Raw genomic sequence first — 20,397 nt, 5'->3', positions numbered from 1 at the left:
CATCAGTTATCTATTTGAACATTTTACATGGCACAAGAGAAACTCCAGGCTGTTTTTTTTTTTCAGGAGCTACAAATGCCCCTGGTCCTAAAGAAGAGAATTTTTACAGCACTTCCTTAATTCTTTGGCCGCAACTGAGTCCCCTCCAACTTGGCTTCACATCTCAGCAAAGACCAGCCCCTCCTGGCCATTCACGCATGTGCCAGCTCGGCTCAGAGCCTGCTTGCGTGGATCTTGATGAGCTTGTCTGGTTGGCCCCTATTTGTGAAAGAGAAGAAGCAGACCTTGTCCAAGACGGGCACTGAATAAAATACCACAGTCAGAAGGTTGGGTTCTATTTATTCTTAAAGAGAGAATTAATTAAGGCAAACATTCTCAGGAAGGCTGTGTGTGTGTAGTTGGGGACTATAGTGAGGTACTCCAAGAACTGGGAAATGAAGGAGGAGAGAATGACCTCAGCGCTAAATGATGAAATCTACAGGAATTGAATCAAAGCTGAACTCTTCCGAGTCAGTTTGTCAAAAGGGAAGTTTCCAGGAATATCTCAAAAAAAGAAAAAAAAAAAAAGAGTGTCTCTTAGAAGCATGTCTGGTCCACTTGAGGTTAGCAGGGAGAGATTATGAGCGGCCCCTCCAGGCTCTCCCCAGGAATCCTGGCAGCATTCCCCCTGTGAGCAAGACTCCCCTTGAGATGGAGATGGAGACCACGCCATGTTACCTGAAACAGACAGACTCACTCTTTGCACAGTTGCATGTTTGCCTGGAGGAGGAGAATGTGCAGATCATGTAGACCCAGGTGTCAGCCTCCCTGTGAAGGGTTCCTCTCTATCAGTAAATGGGCATGCTGATTTTGTACAACAGTCCTCAGCACTTGCCTCATGGAACACAGCTCCTGAGAGATGGAGCCACTCTCCGCTTGTTGGCAACACTCAGCTTCCCTCCCTGCAGGGCCCATGGGTAGACCTTGCACTGTGGCACTTATGCCAGCTGCCTTCTGGGAGGCCTGGCAAGCGCAGGCCAGCCACACACCTCTGCTCCCTGCCTAGTGACAGCCTTGCTGCTTTGCTGCTGCTAAGTCGCTTCAGTCATGTCTGACTCTGTGCGACCCCATTGATGGCAGCCCATCATGCTCCTGTTATAGGCCCAAATGGTGCCCCACAAAGATGCTGGAGTCCTAACCCCCAGTATCTGTGAATGTGACCCTATTTGGAAATAGGTCTTTGCAGATGATCATGTTAAGATGAGGTGATTAGGGTAGACTCTAATCCAGTTTGACTGGTGTCTTTGTAAAAAAGGGAAATTTGGAGGCAAAAAGATGAGGGAGTTCCCTGGCGGTCCAGTGAATAAGACTCCGTGGTCCCAATACAGGGGGCCTGGGTTTGATCCCTGCTCAGGGAATCAGATTCCATATGCTGCAATTAAGAGTTCACATTGCCATAACTAAAGATCCCACATACTACAACTAAAAAATCTTGCACACCACAACTAAGAACCAGCATAGCCAGAATCAATAAATAAAGTTTGTTGTTGTTTTCTTTTTAAGAGAGGAAAAAACAAAGAGAAGATGATGTGAAGATACGAGAAACATGGAAGAGGCTCCCATCCCTTATAGGGAACCGATACTGATGACACCTTGATTTTGAATTTCTAGCCTTGGAATTGGGAGAGAATAAATTTTCATTATTTTAAGCCACCCAGTTTGTGGAACTTTTTAATGGTAGCCTTAGGTAACTAATACACCTAGTACCAGACTCTTTACCAGGGAATTCTGAATTAAAGCTGTTCATTGTTGTTGCTTAGTCCCTAAGTTGTGTCTGACTCTTTGCGACCCCATGAACTATAGCTTGCCAGGCTCCTCTGTCAATGGGATTTCCCAAGCAAGAATACCAGGGTGGGTTGCCATTTCCTCCACCAGGGGATTTTCCCAACCCAGGGATCAAACCCAAGTCTCCTGCTTAGCAGGCAGATTCTTTACCACTGAGCCCCCAGGGAAAGCTGTTCATTATGATTCACCATTGATATCAGAGCCCTGGTCCCTGACATTACCTGTTGCTGGAAAAGCAATGCCCTAAGAATATAAAATACACTCTGGCTAACTTGGTGTGACCCTGGAGAATCTCTGGCTGTGGGGAATTTTTTTTCCAGCTGTTGCAGGTGTTCTGCAGGGCTAAGTATTGTCTAGTGCTTTTTATTTTCATTCTTTTTATTTTAAAATATAAATTTATTTATTTTAATTGGAGGTTAATTACTTTACTATATTGTATTGGTTTTGCCATACATCAACATGAATCCGCCACAGGTGTACACGTGTTCCCCATCCTGAACCTCCTCCCTCCTCCCTTGTCTAGTGGTTTTTAATTTTTCAAAAGTTCATTTCAGATAAGATAAGCATTTTGGCTGTGTATTAGAAGGCATTAGCACCAAAAGATATTCCTAAAGACAAATTATAATTTACTAAATAGGTGTTTCCCATCCTGCCCCAAACATAAGTAAATGTTACTTCAATGCTTTGCAAACCCCTAAAAATCTACTTTGGAATTTTAAACCACATACTAACTTTTCAATAAAAGAGTTCAGACATTTCAAACTATTCTCACATAAAATTTGTTATATTTTTAAGATGAAATTAAAAAATTTCCGTGACTAATTAAAAGCAGCTGTCATGAATTAGCTCAGGTGGCTTACCTACACAGGTTAAAAGGCAGAAACTTTTAGTACTGAGCAAAAATCGACCATCAAATTTTCACCAGGTAACAATGTAGTATTATAATGAATGTCATAGATGCTTTCATCTATAATATTCACTCCTGTTGAACTAGTTAGCTAAATTTATGAAATAGTCTTTGTTCCATAATTTGATGTACTTTCCCTCCAGACTTATGTTTTCTTTTTTTAATATAAATTTATTTCTTTTAATTGGAGGCTAATTACTTTACAATATTGTATTGGTTTTGCCATACATCAATATGAATCCACCATGGGTATACACATGTTCCCCATCCTGAACCCCCCTCCCACCTCCCTCCCCATACCATCCCTCTGGGTCATCCCAGTGCACCAGCCCCAAGCATCCTGTATCCTGCTTCAAACCTAGACTGGTGATTTGTTTCATATATGATATTATACATGTTTCAGTGCCATTCTCCCAAATCATCCCACCCTTTCCCTCTCCCACAGAGTCCAAAAGACTGTTCTATACATCTGTGTCTCTTTTGCTGTCTTGCATACAGGGTTATCATTACCATCTTTCTAAATTCCATATATATGCGTTAGCATACTGTATTGGTGTTTTTCTTTCTGGCTTACTTCACTCTGTATAATAGGCTCCAGTTTCATCCACCTCATTAGAACTGATTCAAATGTATTCTTTTTAATGGCTGAATCAGACTTATGTTTTCTAAACATTAGTTTTGGAAGCAAGCCAGTGAGGTTGACAGATTTTCTCCCATTTTGTAGATTGAAAATGCTGAGACTCAGAAGGGCAAGTGGCTTGTCTAAAACCATACAGAATAAAAACTGCAACAGGAACATGTATCTAGCACACCTCTTCCCTTCTCATTCCTTCCATAAATGTTCATTTATTGAGAGTATTCCTCTTGTTCAAATTCTTTGTCAGGTCCGGGCACACACAAGGTTCTTGCTTCTAAACGACACTTACTGAACGACCCCTGTGCTGAGGGCTCTGGCATCCACTGCTTCATTAAACCACACCTGGGAGTCAGGTATGGTCAACCTTGCATTATGGATGAGGAAACCAAGGCTCAGAGGGGTTTAGTGTCCTGCACAAGGTCACATAGTTTGTTCATGACTGACCTGCCTGGGATTGGTACCAGACATAAATGAAGTTCAAATACACCATTTTAAAGGTAATACCATTTTTAAAACTTCCAAAATGAAAAGAATTTTTCTTAAATTAGTCCTTTCTGCTGCTGCTAAGTTGCTTAGCAGCATTCATGTCCAACTTTTTATGACCCTGCGGATTATAGCTTGCCAGGTTCTTTTGTCCGTGGGGATTCGCCAGGCAAGAATACTGCAGTAGGTTGCCATGCTCCACTCCAGGGGATCTTCCTGACCCAGGGATTGAACCAGGATCTCCTGCATTTCAGGCAGATTCTTTACCACTGAGCCACCAGGGAAGCCCAAATTAGATCTTAACACCTGCTATATGCTAGATAACACATATGCTAGTTCAGCTTTATCTCATTTAATCCTCTGAACACCTCTTCAAGGTTGGAGGGTTATTTCTACTTTTTTTCAGGTAAGGAAATAGAGACTTAAGGATGGAAATAGAGTATCATGGCCTGAAATTAGCAGAGGCAGAACTGGAGCCCAGGTTAGACTGACTGAAAGCATAGTTTTGTCCTGCTGCCTGAGTGACAGTATGGTGTGAAACAGAAGGTGATGGCTCAAAAAGTGCATCAGGTTCCTATGGAATTCAGAGGAAGGGGCTGTGGTGATGAGGGGAAGTTCAGGGAACAGTGGGTGCAGGAGAGGGGCTCCAAAGTCTTCTGCAGGCAGAGCTGGTGAGGAATGAATGGGAGGGCAGAGAGAAGGAAGGAGCCCTCCCTGCTCCTCAGCCACCGCTGTCCTGGGGGCCAGTGTGCACTGGCAACTTTTATTTTGGCCTTGCTAGGCAACTGTACCCCCTTTATGGGAAGCACGGAGTCTTAACCACTAGACCACCAGAAAAGTCCTGCTGCTGCTGCTAAGTCGCTTCAGTTGTGCCCAACTCTGTGCGACCCCATAGACGGCAGCCCACCAGGCTTCCCCATCCCTGAGATTCTCCAGGCAAGAATACTGGAGTGGGTGGCCATTTCCTTCTCCAGTGCATGAAAGTGAAAAGTGAAAGTGAAGTCGCTCAGTTGTGTCCGACTATTAGCGACCCCATGGACTGCACCCTACCAGGCTCCTCTGTCCATGAGATTTTCCAGGCAAGAGTACCAGAGTGGGTTGCCATGTCCTAGAATCTCTTAAATGCTGAGTTTCTACATGAGATGGAGACTATATAGATAAACCTGATCAAGAGTGAAGAGTTGAAGAGGGAAAAGAGGGCATGTGGAGGGATGTTTGCTTGGATGCAGAGAAAACCCTGCAGCCTCCCAATTGGCCCAGCTTCCTTTGACTTTTTCTTGACTGCCCCCCACCATGATTGCTTTTCAGATCTTTTTCATTTATATTGCCTGGAAACAATCTTTCACAAAGTTCAGTCTTTCAGGGACAGTGAAATGCAGGGAAGAGGTACCGTTACAAGGATCCCCATATTTCTAAGCTGTCCCTCTTATTTCTCTCCAGACAGACAGGAAGACTATTCTTTGCAAACAACTGTTGAACTGCTCACAGGTCTTAGAGTTTGCTTATGTGGGAAGAGCAGTGAGTTTTATGAAGTGACATCTTTTGGTCTGTGGATCAGAACTTGTGAGTCTTAGTAAGGCGAGGAGGGGAGACTTCAGGTTGGGGTATAAACCCAGAGTTCATCATCTGCTTCCGGCAGCATCTTTCAGCTGAGGGACCCAGGACATCCTCTCTACCCCTCCTGACCATAAATTGTAAACAGTAGCATCAGTGCCTGCTCCAAAGGAAGTGTCCAGCGTGGGGTCTAGATTCAGTAGATGTGTGTTCTATGTCAGGGGTCCCCAACCTCGGGGATATAAAGCCTGATGATCTAAGGTGAAGCTGCTATAATAATAATAGAAATAAAGTGCCCAATAAATGTACTGCACTTGAATCATCCCAAAACCACCCCCCGACACACAGGTCTGTGGAAAAATTATCTTCCATAAAACTGGTCCCTGGTGGCAAAAAGTTTGGGAACCACTGTTGTAGCTGAATCTGAGTCTGTATGTTCTCCATCCACAAGACTCTTATATCAGCTACCTGATAATAAGTCCCTGATGCTGAAAGAAAATACCTTTCGGGAGACGCTGCAAGCAGCTAGAATGGAAAAGACACAGAGGTTGTTCACCATCCTTGGTGAAGCCCAACCTGTCGGGCAGCAAGCCCAGGCCTTGGGAGCCATTGCTTAGGAGGAGAACATGCATGATGGTGTCCCCAGCGACATGCTGCTACGCTGTAGGTGACTGCAGGCTGCACCCACGGAGCTTGGCTCATGCAGAGGGGAGCTGGCCTGACTGCTGCCTTCAAGATAGCAAAGACAGATCAAGATGGCAGACGAGCAAAGATGGTAAACCCAGGGCAATAACCAGGGGAAAAGCCTGTGTCCAGCAGCAGTCTAGGCTCACCTTGAGATCGAGCTGGTAACCAGGTATGACCCTGCAGGGGCTCTGCCCCTCTTTGGAGGGTGGAGGTGCTAGTAGTCTCTGTCCTGTGGGGGCTCCTTGCAGTGTTTCCCGAGGGACTGAACAGCACTGAGCAAAATCTCCGGAGAGTTTCCCATCAGACATCTCTGAGTTCTGGAAGAAGAAAAAATAAAGATAAATGGCAGATACTGCTTACTAGACTAAAACACACACAAATTGATCATAAATCCCAAACTAAGTTGTTGATTCTTATTTCAACCGAAAATGCCTGTGTTTTCAGCAATGCTCTGCCTGGAAAGGTTGTACAAAGGGCTGACACAAACCCTGTCTTACCAACGGAGCTGGTTATCCCTGAGAATGAAGGAAGAATACACATGAAACGTGCGAATGAAAATGAGGTGTTCTCTTCCCCCCAACAGTCTTACTTTTAATAGTTATTTAGAAGAAATCTGCATTTTTTCACTTGAAACGTGCCGAGCCTTTGTGGGCCGGCTATGTGTACCAGTCCGCCCGCCTGTTTCCGCTGGCTTGTCATGCTCACTAATTAGAGAGCTGCCGCCTGATTCACCTTGTTAATTAGAGGGACTTGCACACGGAGCCCTTCGGGCAGTGTGCGAGACAGCCTCGCACCAGTGCCCCGAGAACGATGCGTCTGTGAAGTCATTCTTCTCATCTACCTTCTATTTTTCATTTGAAATGAATAAATCATTGAGATTTTCCTTGTGGAGTGAGAATGCAAGAATTCACATCTCTGTAAGATGTAAATTACATGTGATCAATAGGAAGGGATGACTCGGGTATTGTACTTACATGATTTCCTAATTTACTTCTTGTCGGTGTATGAAAAATGGCCTGAAATATGTGTCTCCCCGCCATGAATCAGTGTCCTTCATCTGGGAAAGGAGGGTGTTGAGTGAGAAACAGCTGCTTCATTTGAGCTGTCGGAGTCTGGTCTGGTGGTTTGTTGTTCTCTTGCACAGAAGGAGAGAAGCCTCTGAAACACAGTCATCCAAGGAGGGAGTTTGACCAGCTCCTTCTCCCAGGCCTCCCCCGCCCCCTCTCTGCTCAGGAAGAGGCAAGATGCAACAGGTCATTTTGTTGGACATGGTCTTTTGTAATAGAGACCTGCACTTCTTGGAACTGAAATTTTATTTTATTTTTAAATTTTTATTTATTTTTTAAATTAAAAAATGGGTTTTTTTTGGCTGTGCTGGGTCTGCATTTCCATGCATAAACTTTCTCTAGTTACGGTGAGTGGGGCCTACTCCTCGCGGTGCATGGGCTTCTTGCTGGGGTGGCTTCTCTTGTTGCAGAGCATGAGCTCCAGAATGCAGGCTCAGTAGTTGCGGCACACGGGCTTAGTTGCCCCGAGGCATATGGAATCTTCCTGGACCAGGGATCAAACTTATGTGCCCTGCATTGGCAGATGGATTCTTAACCTCTGGACCACCAGGGAAGCCCAAAACCGAGACTTTAAATGTACTGTCTTTTTTTTTTTAAAGTGTTTGTTTAAAGTTTATTTCTTCAAAATATTTTCTTGGCTGTGCTGCACAGCATGTAGGTTCTTAGCTCCCCAGCCAGGTATCGAACCCGTGCCACCCCCTGCCTTGCAAGCATGGAATCTAAACCACTGGACTTCATGGGAAATCCCTATCATGTGTCTTTTAAAAGACCAAAAATTTAAATAGTAGTTTGGCTTAGATGCCATGCCAGAAGCAGTAGTGCCTTCAAGCACCACGTTGCCTCCTATTCCAACCTACAAAACACTTTGGATATAAGTTTCAGTGGCCTTCTCTCCTGCTGCTTGGTTAAAAAGAAGTTTTGTGGTTAAACGAGAATGGAAAAGAGAGTGACCTCTCATTGGGTGAAAGCCGTGGTGGATTCATGTTGATGTATGGCAAAACCAATACAATATTGTAAAGTAAAAAAAAAAAAAAAAAAAAAACCAGAAAAAATAAAATTTTTAAAAAAACAGAGAGGCGAGGCTCAGCCCTACCAAGTCTGGGTGTCTCTGCTGAGGAGCCTATTCAATGACGCTATTATCAGTCTGGGTGGTTAATGAATATCTTAAACAGGTTCACCTTTCTGCTCATCCAGAGCATTTGCAATCGTTGTGCATGCTCACTTACAGAGATTTTTGGCAAAAGATTTGCAAATGTTTCTTTAGAAAAAGGAAGCATTTTATACCTGCTTTTCCTGGGGAAAACACAGACTGTGTAACTGTTTTTGTAGGTGCTTTCCCCACCATCTTCAACATCCGATCTCGTGCCCATGAGCACGCATTGAGCACTTGTTGCTTGCAGAATATTGCCCCAGTCCTGAGGGAAACCTGAGACACAGAGGTCATCCTTTTCCCAGTTCAGTTCAGTTCAGTTCAGTCACTCAGTCCGACTCTTTGCGACCCCATGAATCACAGCACGCCAGGCCTCCCTGTCCATCACCAACTCCCAGAGTTCATTCAAACTCATGTCCATCGAGTCGGTGATGCCATCCAGCCATCTCATCCTGTCATCCACTTCTCCTCCTGCCTCCGATCCCTCCCAGCATCAGAGTCTTTCCTAATGAGTCAACTCTTCGCATGAAGTGGCCAAAGTACTGGAGTTTCAGCTTCAGCATCAGTCCTTCCAATGAACACCCAGGACTGATTTCCTTTAGGATGAACTGGTTGGATCTTCTTGCAGTCCAAGGAACTCTCAGGAGTCTTCTCCAACATCACAGTTCAAAAGCATCAATTCTGCAGCGCTCAGCTTTCTTCACAGTCCAACTCTCACACCCATACATGACCACAGGAAAAACCATAGCCTTGACTAGATAGACCTTTGTTGGCAAAGTAATGTCTCTGCTTTTCAATATGCTATCTAGGTTGGTCGTAACTTTCCTCCCAAGGAGTAAGCATCTTTTATGGACCCCACATATGAGTGGAATAAAGAATCAGAAAAGAAGCAAGTCATTACCCCTGAGTGGTGGGTAGTGGGGAGCCTGCCAGGGGAGGGGACTTGGGACTGAGGCCACAGAGGGAAGGACTCTGTGAGGGCCACTGGGGACCAGGCAGAACTGGCCAAGTGGAGGAGGACTTGCAGGCAGGGAGCATGACACACACAAAGTTGTGGAAATACTGCCTGTTGCAGGGATGTGAATGGAGGAAAGGCTGGAGGATGAGTCAGTTGGAGGAGAGAGGGCTGCAGGGGAGAGGGGCACACTTCTCAGGTCCCTAAGGCCCACACTCTACCCTGGATGCTAGCTCGGGTGCACAACATTGCTATTGGCTCCGCTATAGCCTCCAGCCCTGGTGGGGAGTCGGGGGTAGAGGGGACGGTATGTGGCCACTGCAGGCCTGGGCTTTGGCTTAGGATGAGCCCATGCAGGTCTGTAGAACTCCATGGGAAGATGCAGAACTGTGCTCAACCCATTCGACCCATCTACCCTCTGCACAGCTCCAGTCCTGGGTGCAGGGCCCATGAAATGTAGGGAGTAGAGGGTGATGGAATGGATACTGACCTGCCAGGAATCTCAGAGGCAAAGGAAGCTGCCTCTGCAAGAGCATCCGCCTGCTTGACCTTGAAAATTTTACTGAGGGTCGCAGGGGGCAGCATGGGTCCTTACACAGCACTTTCCCAAACACCTTGTTCAGTTCCTCAAGTGGGATTTGAGCACCTGGCCTTTGCTGGGTTGAGTGCAAATAAGTGTGAGCCACTCAGTTGTGTCCGACTCTTTGTGACCCCATGGACTGTAGCCCACCAGACTCCTCTGTCCACAGGATACTCCAGGCAAGAATACTGGAGTGGGTTGCCATTTCCTACTTCAGGAGAGCGCGAATAGCTAGGGATGCAAAGATACAAAAGCCCTGTCTCTGCTCTTTAAGAAGCTCACAAGAGATGGCAGAAGTGGTGTGTGTTTGCGGAGAATATAGAGGACGCACTGTTCATTTCAAAGCAGCAGCCTGGTGAGAGAGGCCTCACTGGGGAGGTGACCTGGCCCTGAGTTTTCCAAAATGAGGACAATGTATTAGAATGAAGTAGTGGGGGAGGATTTTCTAAATAAGGGGCAGTAAGTGCAGAGTGAGGAGATGTGAGTGTGCATGGTGGGTTCAGAGGCTGCAAGAATTTATCAGGTTCCAACTTGGAATGAACCTAGAGAGTTTGTAGTAGGGTCTCCCAGTGGGGAGAGGATCAGAGGTTTTAGTGTTAGTCACTCAGTCATGTCTGACTCTTTGCAACCCCATGGTCTGTAGCCCACCAGGTTCCTCTGTCCATGGTATTCTCCAGGCAAGACTGCTGAAGAAGGTAGCCATTCCCTTCTCCAGGGGATCTTCCCAACCCAGCAATTGAACCCAGGTCTCCTGCATTGCAGGTGGATTCTTTACCAAATGAGTCACCTCCCACTGGGAGGTTTTAGGACAAAGTGAAAACAGGATCAGATGTAAATTTATAAAGGAGGCTTTGCCCAATCCCTCCCCGACTCAGTTGTACCACACCAGAGGTGCTTTCCCTGATGTTTCCTCTCCTTGAATGTTTTGTAAGGTGTTGTACAAGGTGAAGGCAGAGACTTTCTGCCCATCCAGGCAGCCAGGGTCTGAACCAGCATGGACTGGAGGAGATTCTGAGGTGCAAAATTAGACTATGGGAGAACAGAGTGCAGGGACCCTCCAGAAGGAGGCTTCCAGCTTTGGGGACAGAGCATGAGAGTGAATTAATAGCCTTCTATTTGTAGAGTCTAGCGGTTGTCTCTTTCAGCTACTTGAGACTTCTCGTTTCACAGCTTACTGGTTTACAGCCACAGAAATGGAAAATCCAGCCATATTCACACCCACTGTCCAGGTGGTGTTGGATTTGATGATGAATTCATCACCCCCAGGACACACTGCTGCTTCTAAATTGGTTGTAAGATGACAGTTGAAAGCTGTACCCACTTTACATGGTGTGCTCCCCACTTTCAAAATCTCTTTTCCCTAGAAAGGTGTGGTCAGCCTGGCACCAGGCAGGAGGGAAAGCCAGGTGGCCCAGACCTGGACCCTCTTTTAATTCAGGAATACCTGGACACAACCTCATCTCCAAGGGGATGAAACCACCTTCTGAAACAAGTCCTGTGTGTGGAGTGAGCTTTCCAGATCACTTTGGGGGGCTCATAATGCTATCTAAATATTGTAGGATTAATGGCATCACCAACTCGATGGGCATGAGTTTGAGCAAGCTCCAGGAGTTGGTGATGGACAGGGAAGCCTGGTGTATTGCAGTCCATGGGGTCACAAAGAGTCAGACACGACTGAGCGACTGAACTGATTGAAAGTAACCATCAACCAGCATAGTCCCCTCTTCCTTGGGACAGTCCTCAGGCACAATTCTGCTCCTTAATGCTCATAACTGCTACCAGGCTTTGCCACATTCAGGGTTAGAGACAATGCTTGAATTTCATCTGTCATCTTTCAAGATTCAGTCAGTGTCACTGATGGATGCTAGGCTCTGAGCTGGTCTCTGAAATGGCCCCTCCCAGAGCCAGTGCACCTGGGAGAAGCTTCTCAGGGAGGGCAATGGGGTTGGGGCCTGCCTCTCACAAGTGTATCGGTGCTCAGGCACAAACCTCTGTCTCTGTCTTTGAAGAAGACAAGAGGTTGTTCCTTTAGCAAGTCATTTGCTTCAGTACCCTGAAGAGGCGCGCACGCACACACAGAGTAAAGTGAAAGTAGTATTAAAATAGCAACTGAAATCCCCATAAGGCTTCTTCCAGGACATGAGACTCTCCACCATGGACCTCATTCTGCTGGCCGCCCACCAACCACTCCGCTGTCCTCCGGCCTCTGGGCTGAGTGCCACACGTTGGGGCTCTAGCTTCTTAAGTTCATGACATGTCCCAGGAGAGCAGAGTCTTGCCCACTGCCTGGTGCCCCAGTGGTGCCGAGTCGAGCAGCACAATGGATTCTAGGGGAGCCTCTGCTAACTGATCAGTAGTTTCTCCACACATTTAAAACTTTCATCCTTTGCTTGATTCTAAAGGTAATGTGTGTTAGTGTGTGGTAATGGCAGACAGTTTGGAAAGCGCAAAGTTGTATTGTCCATGGGGTCGCAAAGAGTCAGACACAGCTGAGCAATGTTCATTCACTCACTCACATGAGGACTTTTAATATCAAATATGTTTTATAACATTTCTTTATTTTATTCATTTATTTTGGCTGCATGTGGGATCTTGGTTCCCCAACCAGGGATTGAACCAGTGCCCCTGCATTGGGAGCATGGAGTCTTAACCACTGGACCACCACAGAAGTCCCACCCACAGTAGTATTGATGAGCTGGGAGACAGGGCTTGCAGATGTGTGCAGCGGATGCAGGTATCCCAGCTACAGAAGGCTGCTGAGCGCTTGCAGCAAACGGTGTATAAATCAGGGACTAGTGAATCTGTCCATAAGATGCAGCCAGGGTATCTTTTTTCCTGTCTGTCCTTTGCTAGAATAGACCAAACAATCTTGAATTCTAAATCGAAGGACTCATTTTGATACAACTTTAACCCATATTTATATTTCAAAACTTGGTGATTTGGGGGCTCTGCTCACAAAATGAAATGTGTGATGCTTTCCTAAGCTTGAGGTGGTGGTTCTGTCACTCAGTCGTGTCTGACTCAGTGACCTCATGAACTGCAGCACGCCAGGCTTCCCTGTCCTTCACCCTCTCCCAGGGTTTTTTCAAACTCATGTCCATTGAGTCGGTGACGCCATCCAACCATCTCATCCTCTGTCGTCCCCTTCTCCTCCTGCCTTCAATCTTTCCCAGCATTAGGGTCTTTTCCAATGAATCAGGCTTTTCAAATCAGGTGGCCAAAGTATTGGAGCTTCAGCTTCAGCATCAGTCCTTCCAGTGAGTATTCAGGGTTGATTTCCTCAAGGACAAGGGCATATTCGTTATTCTACAGTTCTCTGCTGAGCACTTCCCTGTTAGCTTCAACCCTGAGACACTGGTTTCTAACTTCTACCCCAGAACTGTAAGAGAACACATTTGTGTCATTTTAACCCCATCCCATCCGCCCACCCTTTGTGCCCAGGGTTTGTGGTGACTCAGGGTTGATTTCCTTCAAACTCATGTCCATTGAGTTGGTGATGCCATCCAGCCGTCTCATCCCCTGTCGTCCCCTTCTCCTCCTGCCTTCAATCTTTCCCACCATTAGGGTCTTTTCCAATGAATCAGCTTTTCAAATCAGCTCTTCAACCTTGTTACAGCGGCCACAGGAAACTAACACAGAGTCAGAGGGACTTAGGAGCAGAATGCACCAGGCTGGGGACTGAGTGGATGTATTCGTTGCAGGGATGGGAGACACCTAGGAGGTACCCAAGCTGGCTCCTGCCAAAAGCAAGCCTGAGACTCAGAGATGTAGGAGCAGGCCCGGGAAGCAGAGGAAGGACCCAGGGAAGGAAGAGACTCCTGTGAAGGTGTGTGACTGAGCTGGTGACTGCAGCAGGCAGAGAAACCACATGGAATACTCACCTGAATTGTCCCTCAGGAGGACAGGGAGCTGGGGCATTTATCCACTAGCTCCCATGCCCCAGTGGTTGACGGTTGCCTAGAACCAATGGACTATGTAAATATTCATTATATTTAATATGCTGCTGCTGCTAAGTCACTTCAGTTGTGTCCGACTCTGTGCAACCCCATAGACGGCAGCCCACCAGGGTCCCCCGTCCCTGGGATTCTCCAGGCAAGAACACAAGAGTGGGAAATATGTTAAATATTCATTATAATTAATCTATCATATACATCTCTCATATATGATAAATATCTATGTTTGTAACATGTAACAAAAATAAGAATAAATATATATATGTATATATAGGTCTTCCCTGGTGGCTCAGGGGTAAAGAATCCACCTGCCAATGCAGGAGATCCTGGGTTGGGAAGATGCCCTGGAGTAGGAAACAGCAACTCACTCCAATATTCTTGCCTGGGAAATCCCATGGACAGAGGAGCCTGGCAGGCTACAGACCATGCAGTCACCAAAGAGTTGGATATGACTTAGCGACTAAACAACAACAGCAACTCTGTGTGTGTGTGTGTGTGTGTATCGAGACAGAGAGATTTTGTGATGAACTGATTCATATGATTATGGAGGCTCATATGATTATCACAAGATCGGCAGTCAGCCAGCTGGAGCCAGGACAGCAAGCGGGGGTAGAAGACCACTGAAAACCAGCAGGCTCAAGCCCCAGGAGAAGCCGATGTTTCAATTAAAATCCAAAGGCAGGAACAAAAACCCCGTGTTCCCAGCTCAAACAGGCAAGAAGAATTCCTCTCACTCTCAAGAGTGTCAGCCTTTTTGTTCCATTCCGACCTTCGAAAAACTGGACGAGGGCTGCCCGCATTGGGGAGGGCCATCTGCTTTACTCGGTCTACCAATCCAAGTGTTAACGTCACCCAGAAACACCCCACAGATACACCCAGGGTAATGTGTGACCAAGTTTCTGGGTACTTCATGGCCCAGTCAGTTTGACACACGGGATGAGCCTAGGGCGTTGTCCCTCCGTCCCCTGCTCAGTGTTCCCTGTGACCACTGAAAAATCGAGTGAGTACTGAGGGGTGCCTTGGAGGTGGGACTGCTGTGCTGAAATCAGGTGTGTCTGGGGGACGCAGCTAGGGCACAGAAAGCATCCGGCTCAGGTTCCTGACCTTCTGGCTTGGGCAAGGAGGGGAGTGGGGAGCCCAGTAGGAGGAACCAGGGTTGGGGAGGGGGCACCGATTCTAGTAGCAGTGCGCTGGGTTTTCATATGCCAGGGCCTGCAGGCAGCTTGGGCTGGGGTGTGGCTGAAGCTCTAGGGCCCTAGAGTGGGTGAGGGGTCCTGGTGAGACCAGCTGCAGGAGAGCAGAGGGGCAGAGTCTAACAGCAGTGGGGTGTGTGTGAGAGGGCAGGGGTGGTGTGAAGCCCGCAGCCAGGGACAGTCCCTTCAAGGAGAACCATAGGACAGAGGTTGAGTGAGAGTCGTAGTAAAAGGAGGATTTAAGCTGAGAAAAAGATTATTCCGTCAGTCAGTCAACAAGCATTATTGAGCCCCTAATCTATGATCGTCCCTGGGGATACCACCATTATCAACACACACTAAGCTTCTCTCCTTGGAGCGTAAATGTGTATAGAAAACACAACAATTTCAGATAAAATGTAAAACGTAAAACAAAAATAAAATAACTGCAGGGAATTCCCTGGCAGTCCAGTGGTCATTGTCCCTGTCACTGCCCTGGCCCAGGTTCAATCCCTGGTCAGGGAATGAAGATCCTGCCCCTCAAAAAAGTAAATAAAGAGAAGATAGATAAAATCATTTCAGATATTGATAAGAAGCACAAAGAGATAAATCAGGGTGATGTGCAAGTGAGGGACAGGGCTACTTCAACTGTTAGGACTAGTTAGGGAAGTTCTCTCTGAGGCAGGGATGACTGCTGTGGCTGTGGGGAATGAGAAGGACCCGGCTGGGCAGAGGGTGTGCCAGTGCAAAGAGCCTGGGGTGGGTGTTTGAGGGAGACGGGGAAGCCATGGGCTGGAGCGGGTCAAGGACAGGAGGCTGCTGGCTGGCACCACACAGGGCACTGTAATGGGGGCTTGAGGTGAGGCTAGTTGTCGTGTGAAGCTGTTGGAGCCTCTGAAGCAGGGAATGATTTACATGTGGAATGCTTTACATATCTGAAAGGTCACTTTGGGGACTTCCCTGGTGGTCCAGTGGCTAAAACTACATGCTGCCAATGCAGGGGGCCTGGGTTTGATCCCTGGTCAGGGAACGAGGTCCCACATGCCACAGCTGAAGAACCTGCATGCCCCAATGAAGATGGAAAACCCTCGTACCACAACTAAGACCTGGAACAGCCGAACAAACAAATACATGAATATCAATTTTTAAAAAGGTCACTCTGGCTTTAGGGAGAATGGACTCAAAGAGGGCAAGAGTGAAAGCAGGGAGGGTGGTGAAGAGGCCCCATGGTTGTCCGAGCTGGGGATGATGGGAGGTTTTTGGTTTTGTTTTTTTTCAAGTTCACGCTCAGTCATGTCTGGCTCTTTGTGATCCCACGGACTGTAGCCCGCAAGGCTCCTCAGTCCATGGAATTTCCCAGGCAAGAATACTGGAGTGGGTTGCCATTTCCTCCTCCAGGGGATCTTCCAGACCCAGGGACCGAGCCTGCATCTCTTATGTCTCCTGCATTGGCAAGGGGGTTCTTTACCACTAGTGCCACCTGGGAAGCCTGGGTGATGGTGGGTGAGGTTTGGGCAAAGACGGGCATTGCAGGAACAGACCTGTCTGGGTGTGCTGGGATCAAGGTGAAATACACAGAAGGACAAAAATTACCATTTTCTAAGTCACTACTGTGTGCCACCGTAGTGATGTAATGTGTTGTCTTAAATAGAGAAAAACTTGATAATTGCCTAGCATCAGTTCACAGGTAATGTATTCTACGAGGTGTGTGTTGTTAGCAGGAATTAGACTTGTTTAGAAGGACTCCATCAGCTACTGAACTGTTGTGACTGGGTCATGCAAAGTGTGCCTCTATCTTTTTTATAATCATAGTATAGTTGCTATACAATATTACATATGTTACAGGTGTACAGTATAGTGATTCACAATTTTCAAAGGTTGTACTCCGTTTACAGTTGTTATAAAATGTTGGCTATAACTCCAATGTGGTACAGTATGTCACTGTAGCCTATTTTATGCATGATAGTTTGTGCCTTTTACTCTCCTGCCCCTACGTTGCCCCTCTCCCTTCCCTCTCCCCACTGGTAGCCACTGGTTTGTTCTCTATATCTGTGAGTCTGTTTATTTTTTGTTATATTCACTAGTTTGTTATAGTTTTTAGATTCCACATAGAAGTGATATCATACAGTATTTGTCTTTCTCTGAGTTGTTTCACTGAGCATAATTCTCTCCAAGTGCATCCAGGTTTCTGAAAATGGCAAAATTTCATTCTTTTTGTGGCTGAGTATTCCATTTTGTGTGCGTGTGTGTGTATCATATATATATGTATGTATATCTTTTTAAGAAGTTTCTAACATTTATTTTTGGTTACCTTTGGCTGTGCTGAGTCCTCATTGCTGCGCGTGGGCCTTCTCTGGTTGTGGTAGTGGGGGCTCCTTTTTGTTGCGGTGCGCAGGCTTCTCTTTGCGCTGGCTTCTCTTGTTGCGGAGCACCTGCTTTAGGCGCGCAGGCTTCAGTAGTTGTGGCGCATGGACTTATTTGCCTCAAGGCACGTTGAATCTTCCCAGACCGCGAACTGAACCCATGTCCGCTGCATGGGCAGGCGGATTCTCAGCCACTGGACCACCGGGGAAGTCCGAGCCACATCTTCTTTATTCATACATCTCTTGATGGACACAGGTTGCTTCCATATCTTGGCTGTTGTAAATAATGCTGCTGTGAACATAGGAATGCATGTATCTTTCGAATTAGGGTTTGTTTTTGTTTTGTATATATATCTAGGAGTGGAATTGCTAGATCATATGGTACTATTTTTAGTTTTTCAAGAAACCTCCATACTGGAAAATGTACCCTTAATAGGGGTAGGCTTTTCACAATCCACTTGTGGCTGGAATGGAACTTTCAGAGTGAGAATGCTTCTCAGGGCAGAAGCAAAAGGTCAGCATTAGGAGAAGACCTGTTCTGGGGACAGTTAGACCCTGCTGCCCCAGCTCTCTCCACATCCCCCCGTGAGGATGCGTCTGGAAGGAGGATGTAAGAAGGCTCTTGACAAGGCTGCACTCAGGCTGCTTACCCAGCCAAGAGATGCTGCAGGGGGAGGGCAGCAGGTGGGGTGGGTGGTGGGCTGGATGTGGGCAAGGGTGTCTGCTCACTTATGCCCACAGGTGGGGAGGAAGGTTGGAGAGCCAGGGTGCAAAGCTGTGCTTTGGGAACCGTCGGGCTAAGGACCCACTGCCCAGAAAGAATGGGATTCTTATGCCAGACCCTACTGACCTCAACGAAGTGTTTTTTTGGGTTGCAGGAGGCAGACTTCCCTGGTGGTCCAGCGGTTAAGAATCCACCTTGCTGTGCAGGGGATGCAGGGTCAATCCCTGGTTGGGGATGTTAAGATCTCACATACCACAGAGCGACTAAGCCCATGATCCGCAAGCAGAGAGTCCATGTGCTGTAACGTAAGACCCCAGGTGCTGCAGCTAAGGCCCAACACAGCCGAATGAGTAAATTGTTTTTAAAAAAGAAAGCTTTTGGTTGAAATGCACCTTTTATTCTCTGGTTTTGGTGAGGGAGATGCTTAGTCACTTAATTTTAGCATAGATAAGCACGGCAAAGAGGCTAGATCAATACTTGTTGTCTGACTCTGGACCACTGATGGCTGACAGCAAGGGATGGACTCAGTCAACCCAAGGAAAAGTCCCCGCTCTACCCTTGTGAGCCTCTGTTTTTTCGGTTTGAAATGGGAACAACCCTGTCCATCCTAAGTTCAATGAAAATGGAGGTAAAAGTAGGGTGGGTGTGTCAATTTGGACAAACATTGAAGACATATCAAGCTAAGTGAAATAAGACAGACAGTAAGGGATGAACATTGAGGTGCCTAGAATAGGCAAATCCATGGAGATAGAAAGTAGAATAGCAATTCCCAGGGGCTAGGAGGAGGGAAGAATAGACAGTCATTATTCAATGGGTTATTGTTGTTCAGTCGCTAAGTTGTGTCCAACTCTTTGTGACTCCATGGACTGCAGCATGCCAGGCTTCCCTGTCCTTCACTACCTCCTGAAGTTTGCTCCAACTCATGTCCATTGAGTCAGTGATGCTATCCAACCGTCTCATCCTCTGTCTCCCCATTCTCCTTTTGCCCTCAATCTTTCCCAGCATCAGGGTCTTTTCCAATGAGTCAGTTCTTCGCATCAGATAGCCCAAGTGTTGGAGCTTCAGCTTCACCACCAGTCCTTCCAGTGAATATTCAGGGTTGATTTCTTTTAGGATTGGCTAGTTTGATCTCCTTGCTGTCCAAGGGATTCTCAGGAGTTCTCCAGCACCACAGTTCGAAAGGATCAATTCTTCAGTGCTCAGCCTTCTTCATGGTCCATCTCTCATATCCTTTCTGATGCACCCAAATTGGATTTCCTGAGCTGCTGTGGCCTGGCTGGACCCTGGCCCAGGCCCCCAGCCACCTTGGAGGATAATAACTAAATGTAGACAACTCTGAAAAGAACTAGAGTATCTGAAAGCTGCACCATGTAGCCTGTAATCCTCATAGTTATTTATGAATTTTTCCTTACAAAGTTTTCTACAATTTGATACCTGGGTTTTTATTGCTGTGACTGTTCAGCACTCTTTTATAAAAATTTCCCTATATCACTGGAAGCTCTGTATAAAGCTCTATAAAGGCCATATGGAATTGCTGTAATTCACCTTTTAATTATTCATCTGCGTCGGGTCTTGGTTTCGGCGCGTGTGATCTTTTGTTATGGTGTGCAGGCTCAGTAGTTGTGGTGCATGGGCTTCGTTGCTACTCTGCATGTGGAATCTTCCTGGACCAGGGATTGAACCTGTGTCCCCTGCATTAGCAGCTAGATTCTTATCCACTGTACCACCAGCAAAGTCCCACAGTTTTTCACACTACGTAGAACGCTAGGATCAAGGTCTCTGGGCATAAATCTCTGTCTACCCCTTGGTTATTTCCCTGAGATAGATTTTTAGAAGTAGAATGACTTGGGTATGATATCGAACGCTTATAGAAGTTTGCTCCATGGTGGCAGGTTGATTTCAGAAAGGCTGTACCTTTGGCACTTCCTCTGGCTGAAGCCCAGCCCACCACCTGTGTCCTGGTGCTGTTGACTCCACTTGGAGAAAGGTTATCATGGCTTAACACACATCACTCCTGAAAGAGGCCCTGCCCATCCCTCTGGGCAGCTGTCACAGAGCTCCTGGGATGCCAAGGCGCTGTGCACACCAACCTTAGAAGGAAGGATTGACGAGAAGGTGCCGATGTTAGAGACCATCCTCAGCAGAATTGACCTCTCCAGACTGTTACAACCTTGCTTCTTTTTTTTTTTTAAATTTTATTTTTTTTTAGTTTTTTATTTTTTAAATTTTAAAATCTTTAATTCTTACATGCGTTCCCAAACATGAACCCCCCTCCCCCCTCCCTCCCCATAACATCTCTCTGGGTCATCCCCATGCACCAGCCCCAAGCATGCTGTATCCT

The 20,397-nt window shown here is 46.7% G+C and overlaps 1 long non-coding RNA gene across 2 annotated transcripts in view; it reads left to right on the top strand.

Moving 5' to 3' along the window:
- The window catches only part of LOC105607560 (uncharacterized), a 226,245-nt gene extending 223,704 nt beyond the window's left edge, over positions 1–2,541 (top strand). For both annotated transcript variants that reach the window (XR_006056154.2, XR_009596318.1), the window contains 2 exons: positions 67–326; positions 1,543–2,541. This is a non-coding gene — a long non-coding RNA (uncharacterized LOC105607560). The remainder of the gene's footprint in view (positions 1–66; positions 327–1,542) is intronic.
- The last annotated feature ends 17,856 nt before the right edge of the window (positions 2,542–20,397 follow it).

Source organism: Ovis aries, chromosome 14, assembly GCF_016772045.2.
Source record: "Ovis aries strain OAR_USU_Benz2616 breed Rambouillet chromosome 14, ARS-UI_Ramb_v3.0, whole genome shotgun sequence".
Lineage (NCBI taxonomy): Eukaryota > Metazoa > Chordata > Mammalia > Artiodactyla > Bovidae > Ovis > Ovis aries.
The sequence above is the reverse complement of the archived record's forward strand: the minus strand, read 5'-3'. Positions and strand labels throughout refer to the sequence as shown.